Here is a 10,371-nt window from a genome sequence, read left to right as displayed (position 1 = left end):
TTGAACCTCCCCTGATAGTAACATATCTCTGTTTATGAGTCTGGGAAATATTTGCTATACAACAGTGGCTGGTAGCTCTCGGTGAAGTCAAGAGCCTTTTGGGAGAATCTGAGGACTGGCAGAATCCTCCCCCCAGAGAAATACGCCTTTGTGACACAATTGTAAGCAAGCATGTGCACACACACGTTCACATGCAAAACACACACACACACACACACACTTTGACGTAAATCCCAGTAGGATTATTGATCCCGGATTAAGAATCTCTCGGGGTGCCTGGGTGGATCAGTCGGTTAAGCGACTGCCTTCGGCTCAGGTCATGATCCTGGAGTCCCAAGATCGAGTCCCGCATCGGGCTCCCTGCTCGGCAGGGAGTCTGCTTCTCCCTCTGCCCCTCCCCCCTCTCATGTGCTCTCTCTCATTCTCTCTCTCTGAAATAAATAAATAAAATCTTTAAAAAAAAAAGGGCGCCTGGGTGGCTCAGTTGGTTGGGCGACTGCCTTCGGCTTGGGTCATGATCCTGGAGTCCCGGGATCGAGTCCCACATCGGGCTCCCTGCTCAGCGGGGAGTCTGCTTCTCCCTCTGACCCTCCCCCCTCTCATGTGCTCTCTCTCTCTCATTCTCTCTCTCAAATAAATAAATAAAATCTTTAAAAAAAAAAAAAAAGAATCTCTCATTCCCCCAACCTGCCACACAGTTCTTGGTCACATATTACTCTTCTATCCATAATCAAGATGCCCTGGGTATGGCCTATGGATGTAGTTTTAGAAAGAATTTATTTTCTTCCCTTTCACCCATTTTTTAAAAATACAAAAATCTATTAGACACTATTTGGAGACAGTCTTCCTTATTTTGGATTTATCCTGAGGCAGAGAGTTCCATGTCTTACTTATGTTAAAAGATTTCTCTACAGTGGTATTCAATGTTTCTGCACATGAAACAGTAATTTCCTGCTGTTTTGAGATATCTGTCTTTCTTATTGGCACCACATGAGATAAAGTTCTATAATTGGGGCAGAGATTTACGGAGTGTTATTGTTGAATGTATGTTTATGTTGCTTTCCTGTGGTGAAAGACCCATAACACAAGACTTCCGTTTTGGGATTGATCTGGGGCCTAGTGTAACATGTAGGCTGTAATAAGTCACGACAGATGCTGCCTATTCAGTCCCTGCTATCCCATGTGGGTTCCAGGGTGGATAATTTTGCTCATTCTTTTGGCCTTTGCTATGGCTTGTCAGGGCCTGGACTCATGTTCATAACTCTGAGAAGTGCTCAGCTGTGAAATAAGTCCTGAAAAATGAAATGCAATTGATCCTGAGCCATTGTGATCTTTCAGACCCACGTAAGCAAGAAATAAGTATTTAAAGTGGCCCAATAAATCTTTTTGAGTTTAAAAAGTTCATAGATTAAAAATATTTATGAATTGACTTGCGCAGGAAGGCTGGGGAAAACATATGAGATGGAAAGCAGTGGAGAACATTCATGATAAGCCGAATGAGGTCAGCATGGGTACCTCTTTCTACAGAAATAAGAATCCTTTAGCATCAAAGTATGGAACTGTATGGTAGAAGTATAGGAGACACCAGTTCCAAGATGGATTAAAAATGAAAAATAGCTTTTAAAAAACCATCTATAGCTATTTGTTGTGGAAGAGGATAATACACTAAATTTCGTGAGGTTTGCTATAAGAGGAAAGAGGTAATCTTTCAAATTGAGCAATAAGAGCTATGCAGGACCCACAAAAGAAGATACTGGAAAAAATTTGTATTCATTCATTCATGCGTGCATGCATGAAACAAGAATTTATTGAGTACCTACTATATTCTGGGAACCATGTTAAACATGGGAATAAGGAAATAATAAGATGTGATTCTGTCTTCAAGATTGTCTCAGTGTAGTGAAAGAGAACGATAAGCAGATGCTGAGGCCTAGCAGTGTCCTGGGGCAGCATGAGGGATCTCATTGCCTGTAGGACTTGGAGGGCATTACAAAGGAGAGGGGAGTTATATCCATGGGATGAAGGTGCCAAAGACCTGAAGCTAGACCGTACATTCCTGGAAGGTTCCAGACCTTGACCATCATGTTCACCATCCCATCCTAGTAATGGAGCCAGCATAGGCCTGAGTAGGCACTCAAATACCTCTTAATGTAGGTCAAGTGTCATCTACTTCACTCTTTGGCCTTGGAGTAATGATGCCTGACCACAGGCAAGAATGGGAGTCCCCAAGTTTGAACCTCTTCTACGGCTGATAATCTAGAGTAATTACACACCAATCAAAATCACTCAGTGGGACCAAACCATTTAGGCATGGAAGAGCCCATGTGGCAAGAAATAAAGAGATTCTCTTTCTCATAACCAAGCTAAATCTGGGTGATGATAACTGCTTTAGGCTGATAAAGATTCACGAAGAATATCGAAAAGTTTTTAACATGCTTTTCAATTTAATGGAACTGTGGACTTGTAGAAGCATGTTAGACCCTGCAGGACCCCTCCCAGAGTAGATGCTAGTTTTCATACGAGTTTTAAGAAGACTTCAGAAGAGTAGGAATTTTTGAAGCAATTTATAGACGCAAAGCCCCAGAGGAAGGCATTTGAGGAAGGTATTTGACCCTGAGCTGAGTCGGGGTCATCTAAGATTTGGGTAGAACTTGTCAAGCACCCACTTGCTGAGATGGGGGTTGGGGCAGGTGAGGGCAGGCTTGGCAAGAGGGCCCCAGGGGGTCAAAGACATAAACGTCTGCTCCCTTCTCTTAGTCATATTGACATGTATGGATTGGGGGAGAAATACCCACATTTTGGTGTGTCTGATGGGAAAGGAGGTTATGCATCTCTTTAGTAGAAGTTATGCTTGCTTTGGAAGTTGGATTACTTTTCAATGCCCTGGCTCACGTGGCCCACTTCTTCCTCTGTATAAGGTAGACTCTGCCTTGCTGCTACTCTCTTAAAAGTTTTTCCAGCTTTAGTTGGAATTGAAATAGATCACCACTGTGAAGCCTTCATAGGACCTGCTTTGTTCTTCCTTGCTAAGAAAGTCTTTAAAATTGCTCTAAGATCCATCTGGAAATAATAACTGAGATGACAGGCCAGTTCAATTTACTTAAAGTAATAATATATGAAATTCGTTCAACAGTTCAACAATGTTTATTGAATATCTTGTATGTTCCTAGGCTCTGGGGATACAACAGTGAACCAAAGAGACAAAAATTCTGCCCTCATGGAGCTTCTCAAGTTGTACAGAAGATGTTAAGATTGAGAACACTGCTGAAGCAATGAGCAAACCTGCTACCAAGCCTTGGCTCATATTTCCAAGTTAAATTTTGATTTATCTAGTCAATAGCACCTTAGCCTGGATTATATGTCATCTTAGTTGTTAATAAATTACATTTTTTTTGTTAAGCAATTATCTTTCTCTATCAACATTTTCCTATGCTGATAGGAATAAATAAATGGACTTTCAGTTTTAGGGACTGCAGCAGAAACCGAGTCTTACTTTTCATGTTTGCTAAATGGCTCTTCATTTGGGACAGACAGCCAGTATTTTTTTTTTTTTCCTTTGCCATAATATTTGCTTTTCCTTACAGTCCTCCTCGAGTCTCCTCAGCAAAAAGATGACAAGCTCCCCAGTTATCATTAGAAAAATGAAAATGCTTTTTTAAAAAGATTGGAAAAAAGTCTAGCTATTTTTCAGATTGATTTATTGTTTTACAGCAAGTTTTTGCCATAATGGTACTAACATGCTACAGCTTGAGAGAAAATAAAAAAGACAATTATTTTACTAGTTAAAATGACAGAACGCAAAATTGTAAAATGTCGGGGGGAAAAATGCAGGCAATTTAAATTTCCTGGCAATGGGTCTACAATTTATTTGAAGGTTCAGAGTATTCTGAGCTATGGACGAATGCATTTTGTGGAGGAAAAAATTACACTTGGCATTTCCTTGCCTGATTTTAGTGCTCAATTACACTGTTAGGTTTTTATAAAGAATAGTTGCTTTTGATCTTCCCATAGGTCAGTACCTGTAAGGAACCCTATCTGTGAGGTCTTTGAATTCTTCCTTTTTTTATCTTCAAAAAGCTTTAGCGAATTTTCCTGCCTGGGAGAAATTCTATCAGCCATTTTATCCTTTAAGATTCTTGTTGGCATTTATCTAGTGCTTTTAATTTTTTTAATTAATTTTATTTTTTATTGGATTATAATTGACATAACATGATGTTAGTTTGAGGTGTACAATGTAATAGTTTGATATTTGTAGGTATTGCAAAGGGATCACTAGTTGACAGTTCAGTCAACATCTATCATCATATGTAGTTCAAATCATCTTATTTTTTTCATTCTCATTGAAAATGAGAATTTTTAAGATCCACTCTCCTAGCCACTTTCTATCTACAGCTTCTTAAATACTTAGAGTAAGAGTAGTGTTTATTGTCCTGGAGGCTGAAAATGTCATAGAAATATTTTTTATAATACCTAATGTGAATTTCAAATAATACTGTATTAAGCATTTCTTTTCTTTTTTTAAGATTTTATTTATGTATTTAACAGAGAGAGATAGAGAGAGAGTGCGCAAGCAGGCCGAGCAGCAGAGGGAGAGGGAGAAGCAGACTCCCTTGCTGAGGGGGGAGCCTGACATGGGGCTTGATCCCAGGACCCTGGGATCATGACCTGAGCCGAAGGCAGACAATGAAGCATTTATTTTCAAACCACTCTTTAAATACATAAAAAAGTTTCTTTTGCATGAAACTATGTAAGATATACTAATTCAGTGTTTACTGGACTTAAAGATTTTATTTATTTATTTGAGAGAGAGAGAGACAGAGAGAATGAAAGCAGGGGGAGGGGCGGGGGAAGAGGGAGAGAGAGAATCTCCAGCAGACTCCCACCTGAGCAAGGAGTCTGACGTGTAGCTCGATCCCATGACCCTGAGATCACGACCTGAGCTGAAACCAAGATTTGGACTCCCAACCAGCTGAGCCAGCCAGGCCCCCCAAGAACACTTTTGAAAACAGAGTAAGCTCTCGAAGATTGTTCTTATTGTCATGGGCCTGGTGCTTTCTAATTGAATCACTCCTTTGATCTAGAGATCTACCATGTAGTTGGAGAGGCCAAACATTTATAAGAGAACAACTAGAAAGATTTTAGAACCTGGAACAAATTAATAGGTACTGAGAGGATGTGGCATCAAGATGTTACCACGGAGGAGAGGGCAGGATCCAATTCAAGAAGAAGGTATTGAATAGGTGAGAACTGAGTTTGGTCTCAAAGGATAAGTAAAGTGGGTGAAAACTAAGTGTTTGGGTAGGTAGATGAGAGAGAAGATGGCCAAAACAAAGACTCTTAGATTTTTTTAGAACTGGAGGCCCTTAAAGATGGTGTAAAATAACTAAGGACAGACAGCTTGAGCCTTCTGGTTAAAATTCTAAATTTAGCTGTAGATGGGGCCAGTGAGAACACATAAAATTATGACTTCTGGCTCATTATTTCTTTTGCTACACCAAAATGAGGTAGAAGCAGGTCGTGTGGGCCTTTTGTGGTTTATTTCCCCCAAAGTTGAATTAAAAATTTTTTTTTTAAAGAAAGGCTCAAGTAGGGATGCCTCAGTGGCGCAGAGAGTTAAGTGTCTGCCTTTCATTCAGGTCGTGATCCGAGGGTCCTGGGATCGAGCCCCGCATCGGGCTCCCTGTTTGGCGGGGAGCCTGCTTCTCCCTCTCCCTCTATTGCTCGCCCTGCTTGTGCTCTCTTGCTCTCTCTGTCAAATAAAATAAAATAAGATAAAATAAAATAAAATAAAATAAATAAAATAAAATAAAATAAAATAAAAAGGGCTCAAGTTAAAAACACCTAAGATAAAAGAAAAACAACAAACCCTACACATTTAGTGGTAATTCTCTTCCTGGGAACACACAAATGTACTTTTATATCTACATTTTCCCACAAGGATTGCAGGATTTCTTTTGTTTTAATTTAAATCATTGCATGTTTTCATTGACCTAAAGTATACTTCTTATATTCTTTTCACTCCTGTAATTTGAAAATGTATGTTTTTCACCCTAAAATCATAATAATAGTCTTTCTGCTTCTTCATATGTTCTGCTTCCTTTAAATAGACTGATAGGAAAGTAAAAAATGCTTTTGTAGTTGGTGGATTTATTACCCATTCTTGACAGTTACTAGAACTGTAATCTGCTTCTCTTAAATTCAAAAGTTGTTGATTGATTGACTTTTGAAAAGAATAGACAAGAAGGTAAAAAGTATTTAAAAACCTCATGGTATGTCTTCAGGAGTTTGGATTTTGAGATTTATGAAAACTAGGTTAATGGTGTTTTTGAAAGAGAAGCAGAACTTTGCTCTAGAAAGACTTTTGGCTTTCTAATAGCTTCTTGGTTCATTTTCTCAGTGATTATTAGGATGAGTTCAACAGTTTCTAATATTTTCCTTTCTGAATTTGCTGAAAACCAGGGAGAGAGAGCTAGATCCTTCTAGAGGCAGAATTGTTTCCACATAACTAAATTCCCTATCTTTTCCTTGGGCAGGAGCTCCAAAATCTTCCTAAGTGTAGCTTTCTCAGGAGTCCTAACAGCACATACTTGTTCCAAACCTACTTTTTAAGAAAACTTGGCCCTATTCAAAAATGATAAGATGATAGATTTCCCCCACTCTTTCAAACCATTTGTTTACATTTGGTATTTGTGAACCTGCCATTTGAACTTGTTATTTTTTGGAAAGCTGGACCAGATAGAGAGGTCAGAGGCTTCCTTATTGCCAAGCTGCTATAAGTAACCTGTTTGGAACCAGAAATCAGACGGGCAAAATGGAAAAGTGAGTCTAAATGTGTCATCGGGTAACAGGTCCATACACTGTTGGGAAGGCTGGTGTGCATCAGTCTAGGTTAGCAAGGTCCGTCCGAGGCAGTGTGACTGTGGTGGAGACTGTGGAGTCAGACTGCCTGGGTTCAAATCCCATCTCTGCCACTGTTCCCAGGGTCAGCTGCTATGTAACGACCCCTCCAAAGACAATCTCTCAATATTGTCGTGTCTCCTGATTCTGGGCACTGACGAGGTTCAGTTAGGGTTTCTCTCCAGGTCTCTTTTTTTTTTTTTTTTTTAAGATTTTATTTATTTGAGAGCGAGAATGAGAGACAGCATGAGAGGGAGGAGGGTCAGAGGGAGAAGCAGACTCCCTGCCGAGCAGGGAGCCCGATGCGGGACTCGATCCCGGGACTCCAGGATCATGACCTGAGCCGAAGGCAGTCGCTTAACCAACTGAGCCACCCAGGCGCCCTCTCTCCAGGTCTCTTATGCACTGTGGTCAGTCAGTGACTGGGGCTGGGGTCATCCCAAAGCCTTAGGAGCTCACATATCCGGCTGTAGGCTGGGTTCTCAGTTGGCACCATCCGCTGGAACATCTAGCCCTGACCTTGCATGTAGACTGAGCTTCCTCATCGCATGGCAGCCACGATCCAAGGGTGAGTGCTCCAAGAGAGGGCCAGGTTTGAAAGCTGTAGCTCCTTTTACCACCTAGAATCAGAAGTCATACAGCATTGCTTCTGCTGCGTTCTATTCATTAGAATCAAGCCACTAAGTTCAGCCATATTCAAGAGGAAGGCAATCAGACTCCACTCTTTAATGGGAGGAGTGTCAAAGAATTTGTGGACTTATCTTCAAACCACCATTGCCACGTATTAGCTGGAAGACCTCTCTGGTTTCGGCTTTCCTTGTCCATAAAATAAGAGCAAGAAAGAAACCTACGTCAGGTTTTGGTGAGGATTAAACAAGAATGGAACAGTACCTGATACTCAATATACCTTAGCTTTACCCCATTATCATGTCTTCCGCGGATCTGACTTGATGCAGATAGTGTCATCAGTGATGATACACTTCTAAGCGGATAGAGTCTGGGCAATTGCCACCTTTCCAAACTCTACTGGTGACATTTGACAAATCCCAGTGCCTGTGGTTCTTATGCCTCTGGGAACAGAGTTACTATATATGGTATGAATTCTTTGGTTCACCTCATTTTAGTGACAGTTTCCAGATATAGGTCAGTCCATTTAAACCTGGCCCCATTTATGGCAATTTATTTCATTACAGGATAAAGTAGTTAGAATCATGAGTAATAATTACTGGGCACACATTGCTTTGAACACCTTAGCCAAGTAATCCTCCCCTCACCCAGTGAGTAAGGTTGGAGGAGCACCCTGCCCTCCCCCGGGATGAGGAAACCGGGACCTGGGTCAAGTGGCTTGTTCTAAATTGCACCAAGAGGCGAGGCAGGCTGGAGTGAGAAGCTGGAGGTTCTGACTCTCTGGTCCCTCCAACATGCTTAAATAATACGCGGACTAATACCCCATCATTGATCATTACCCAGTGGCCATTGATGCCCTATTTTCAGATACATATGGGTATTTAAAATTCCTTTTTTTTTTTTTAAAGATTTTATTTATTTATTTGAGAGAGAGAATGAGAGAGAGAGAGCACATGAGCGGGGGGAGGGTCAGAGGGAGAAGCAGACCCCCTGCCGAGCAAGGAGCCCGATATGGGACTCGATTCCGGGACCCCAGGATCATGACCTGAGCCGAAGGCAGTCGCCTAACCAACTGAGCCACCCAGGCGCCCTAAAATTCCTTTTATCTATCTTGTATTTTTTTTTGTAGCAGAGAATTGGCCAGTTTCTACTTAGCATAATGTGAGATATTAAAAACCTTGTAAGTAAAAGGATACTTTGCTACTCAATACAATTCCTTTCTCTTTCGGTCAAATTAATCCTTTCTGATATTCTTGGGTAGCCGAACTTTTTTATCTAGGGCAGAAGGAGCAATTGAGAACACTCCCAGTCTTTGCTGGCATTCGCCCCCAGGCTGCCGCCTAGTTGTCCCCCCCTCCCAGTTATTACATTTCTTGTTTGATGTCAGTAAATTCAGGAGTAAAACAGGTATAAGGGCCGTGCTCTCTCCGTGGGTGCTGAGCGAGGACGCCTCCCCTTTCTTTCTTCTCTTCCGTTCCTGGCCCCATCTAGGCTAGCCCTCGGGTGCGCAGGCTGCCGCTCGCGCTCACCGGGGGGCGCTGTGCAGCCGGCACCGGGCGCCCGGAGGTGAGTCGGCTCGGAGGCGGTGGCTCCGGGTCCTGCCCGTGCGCGGCGGGGCGAATCCCAGGCGGCGAGGTCGCCGCCCCCGCCCCTCGGCCAGCCCCTCCGTCTGCGGGGGAGAGGGGAGTGGCCGCACGCCTCCCGCCGCCGCCGAGCTCTCCGCTGGCGCCCAGCACTCTGCAGTCGGGCGCGCACCGGAGCCCAGCCGCGGCGCGTGGAGGCGGTGTGGGAGCGCGGGGCGCGCAGAGGGCCGGCAGCCGCGGGACAGCGTCCGCCCAGCAGCCTCCGTCGAGCAGCCGCCGCGGGAGCTCCGCAGCTTCGCGGTGGGCCCGCGTCCGGGAGCGCGAGGACGACCAGGAGGCGGAGCGGCGCCCGGCGAGGTAGCGCGAGCGCTTTCCCCCCCTCTCCCCTGCCCTGTCCGCTCGCTCCGGCCGCGGCCCGCCAGGGGCAGTAGAGCGGGCGCCTCGTGCCTTTGTGCCCGAGGTGCCCGTGGCCCCGCCGCAGCCCGCGGGGCACGGGGCAGCGGGGGCTGAGGCGCGCTCCTCCGGGCGCGGCGGCGCTGCGGCGAGAACCCGCGCACGCTGGAGGTCGCGCGGGGTGGTCGTGACTCCGCAGTTGCTTCGGGGGCGGCTGGGGAGAAGAAGGGTTGTAAACTAAGTTGCTCTTACTTTGCGCCATCCTCCTTGTACCTGCGGGCAAAGTGGAACCCAGATCTTCCTCGTTCTCACCCACACCCCATCCTTTTCTCTGGCCCACAGCTGTTTCCTGGCCCCCTGGTTCTATGGAAGGGCACGGAGTGGCCGCCTCAGGGAAGGAAAGCGTAGGGAGAACAATGGGGCGTCCTGGGGAGTGGGGTTCAGGTGCGGCGTGCCCCGGCGGCGGCGGCGGCGGCGGCGGCAGGGGAGAGGGGGTCCAGCACCCGATGGGGCGTCCCGCGCGTGCAGCTGCGCTGTGCTCCTTTGTTCCGCCGCGGCGGAGGGGGCTGCCCTGGGTCTCGTTTCCTGCCCGGGATGGGATTGATTCACGGTCGTTGGGAGAGAAGGGGAGGGAGCGGGGCCGGAATGAAAACCAGATTAGGAACCGGAGTCCTAGAGGGTGCTTGCTGGGGCTGGGAAGAGGGTTGGGAAGGGGTTGATGAGAGTGCATTGGAGAATTCATTGCCAGCACACAACATTTTGTCCACGGGCCGTGTGGGTTTCTGGAGCTCCTTTGTAATGCTTTGTTCAGACCGGCCGAGCGTTTATTGCCGTAATAAGTTGTGCACTTCCTTGAGTTCTAGGCGCTCCC

This window comes from Leptonychotes weddellii, chromosome 3 (assembly GCF_054177405.1).
Source record: "Leptonychotes weddellii isolate Sample4059 chromosome 3, ASM5417740v2, whole genome shotgun sequence".
NCBI lineage: Eukaryota > Metazoa > Chordata > Mammalia > Carnivora > Phocidae > Leptonychotes > Leptonychotes weddellii.
This window is presented reverse-complemented; position numbering follows the sequence as displayed.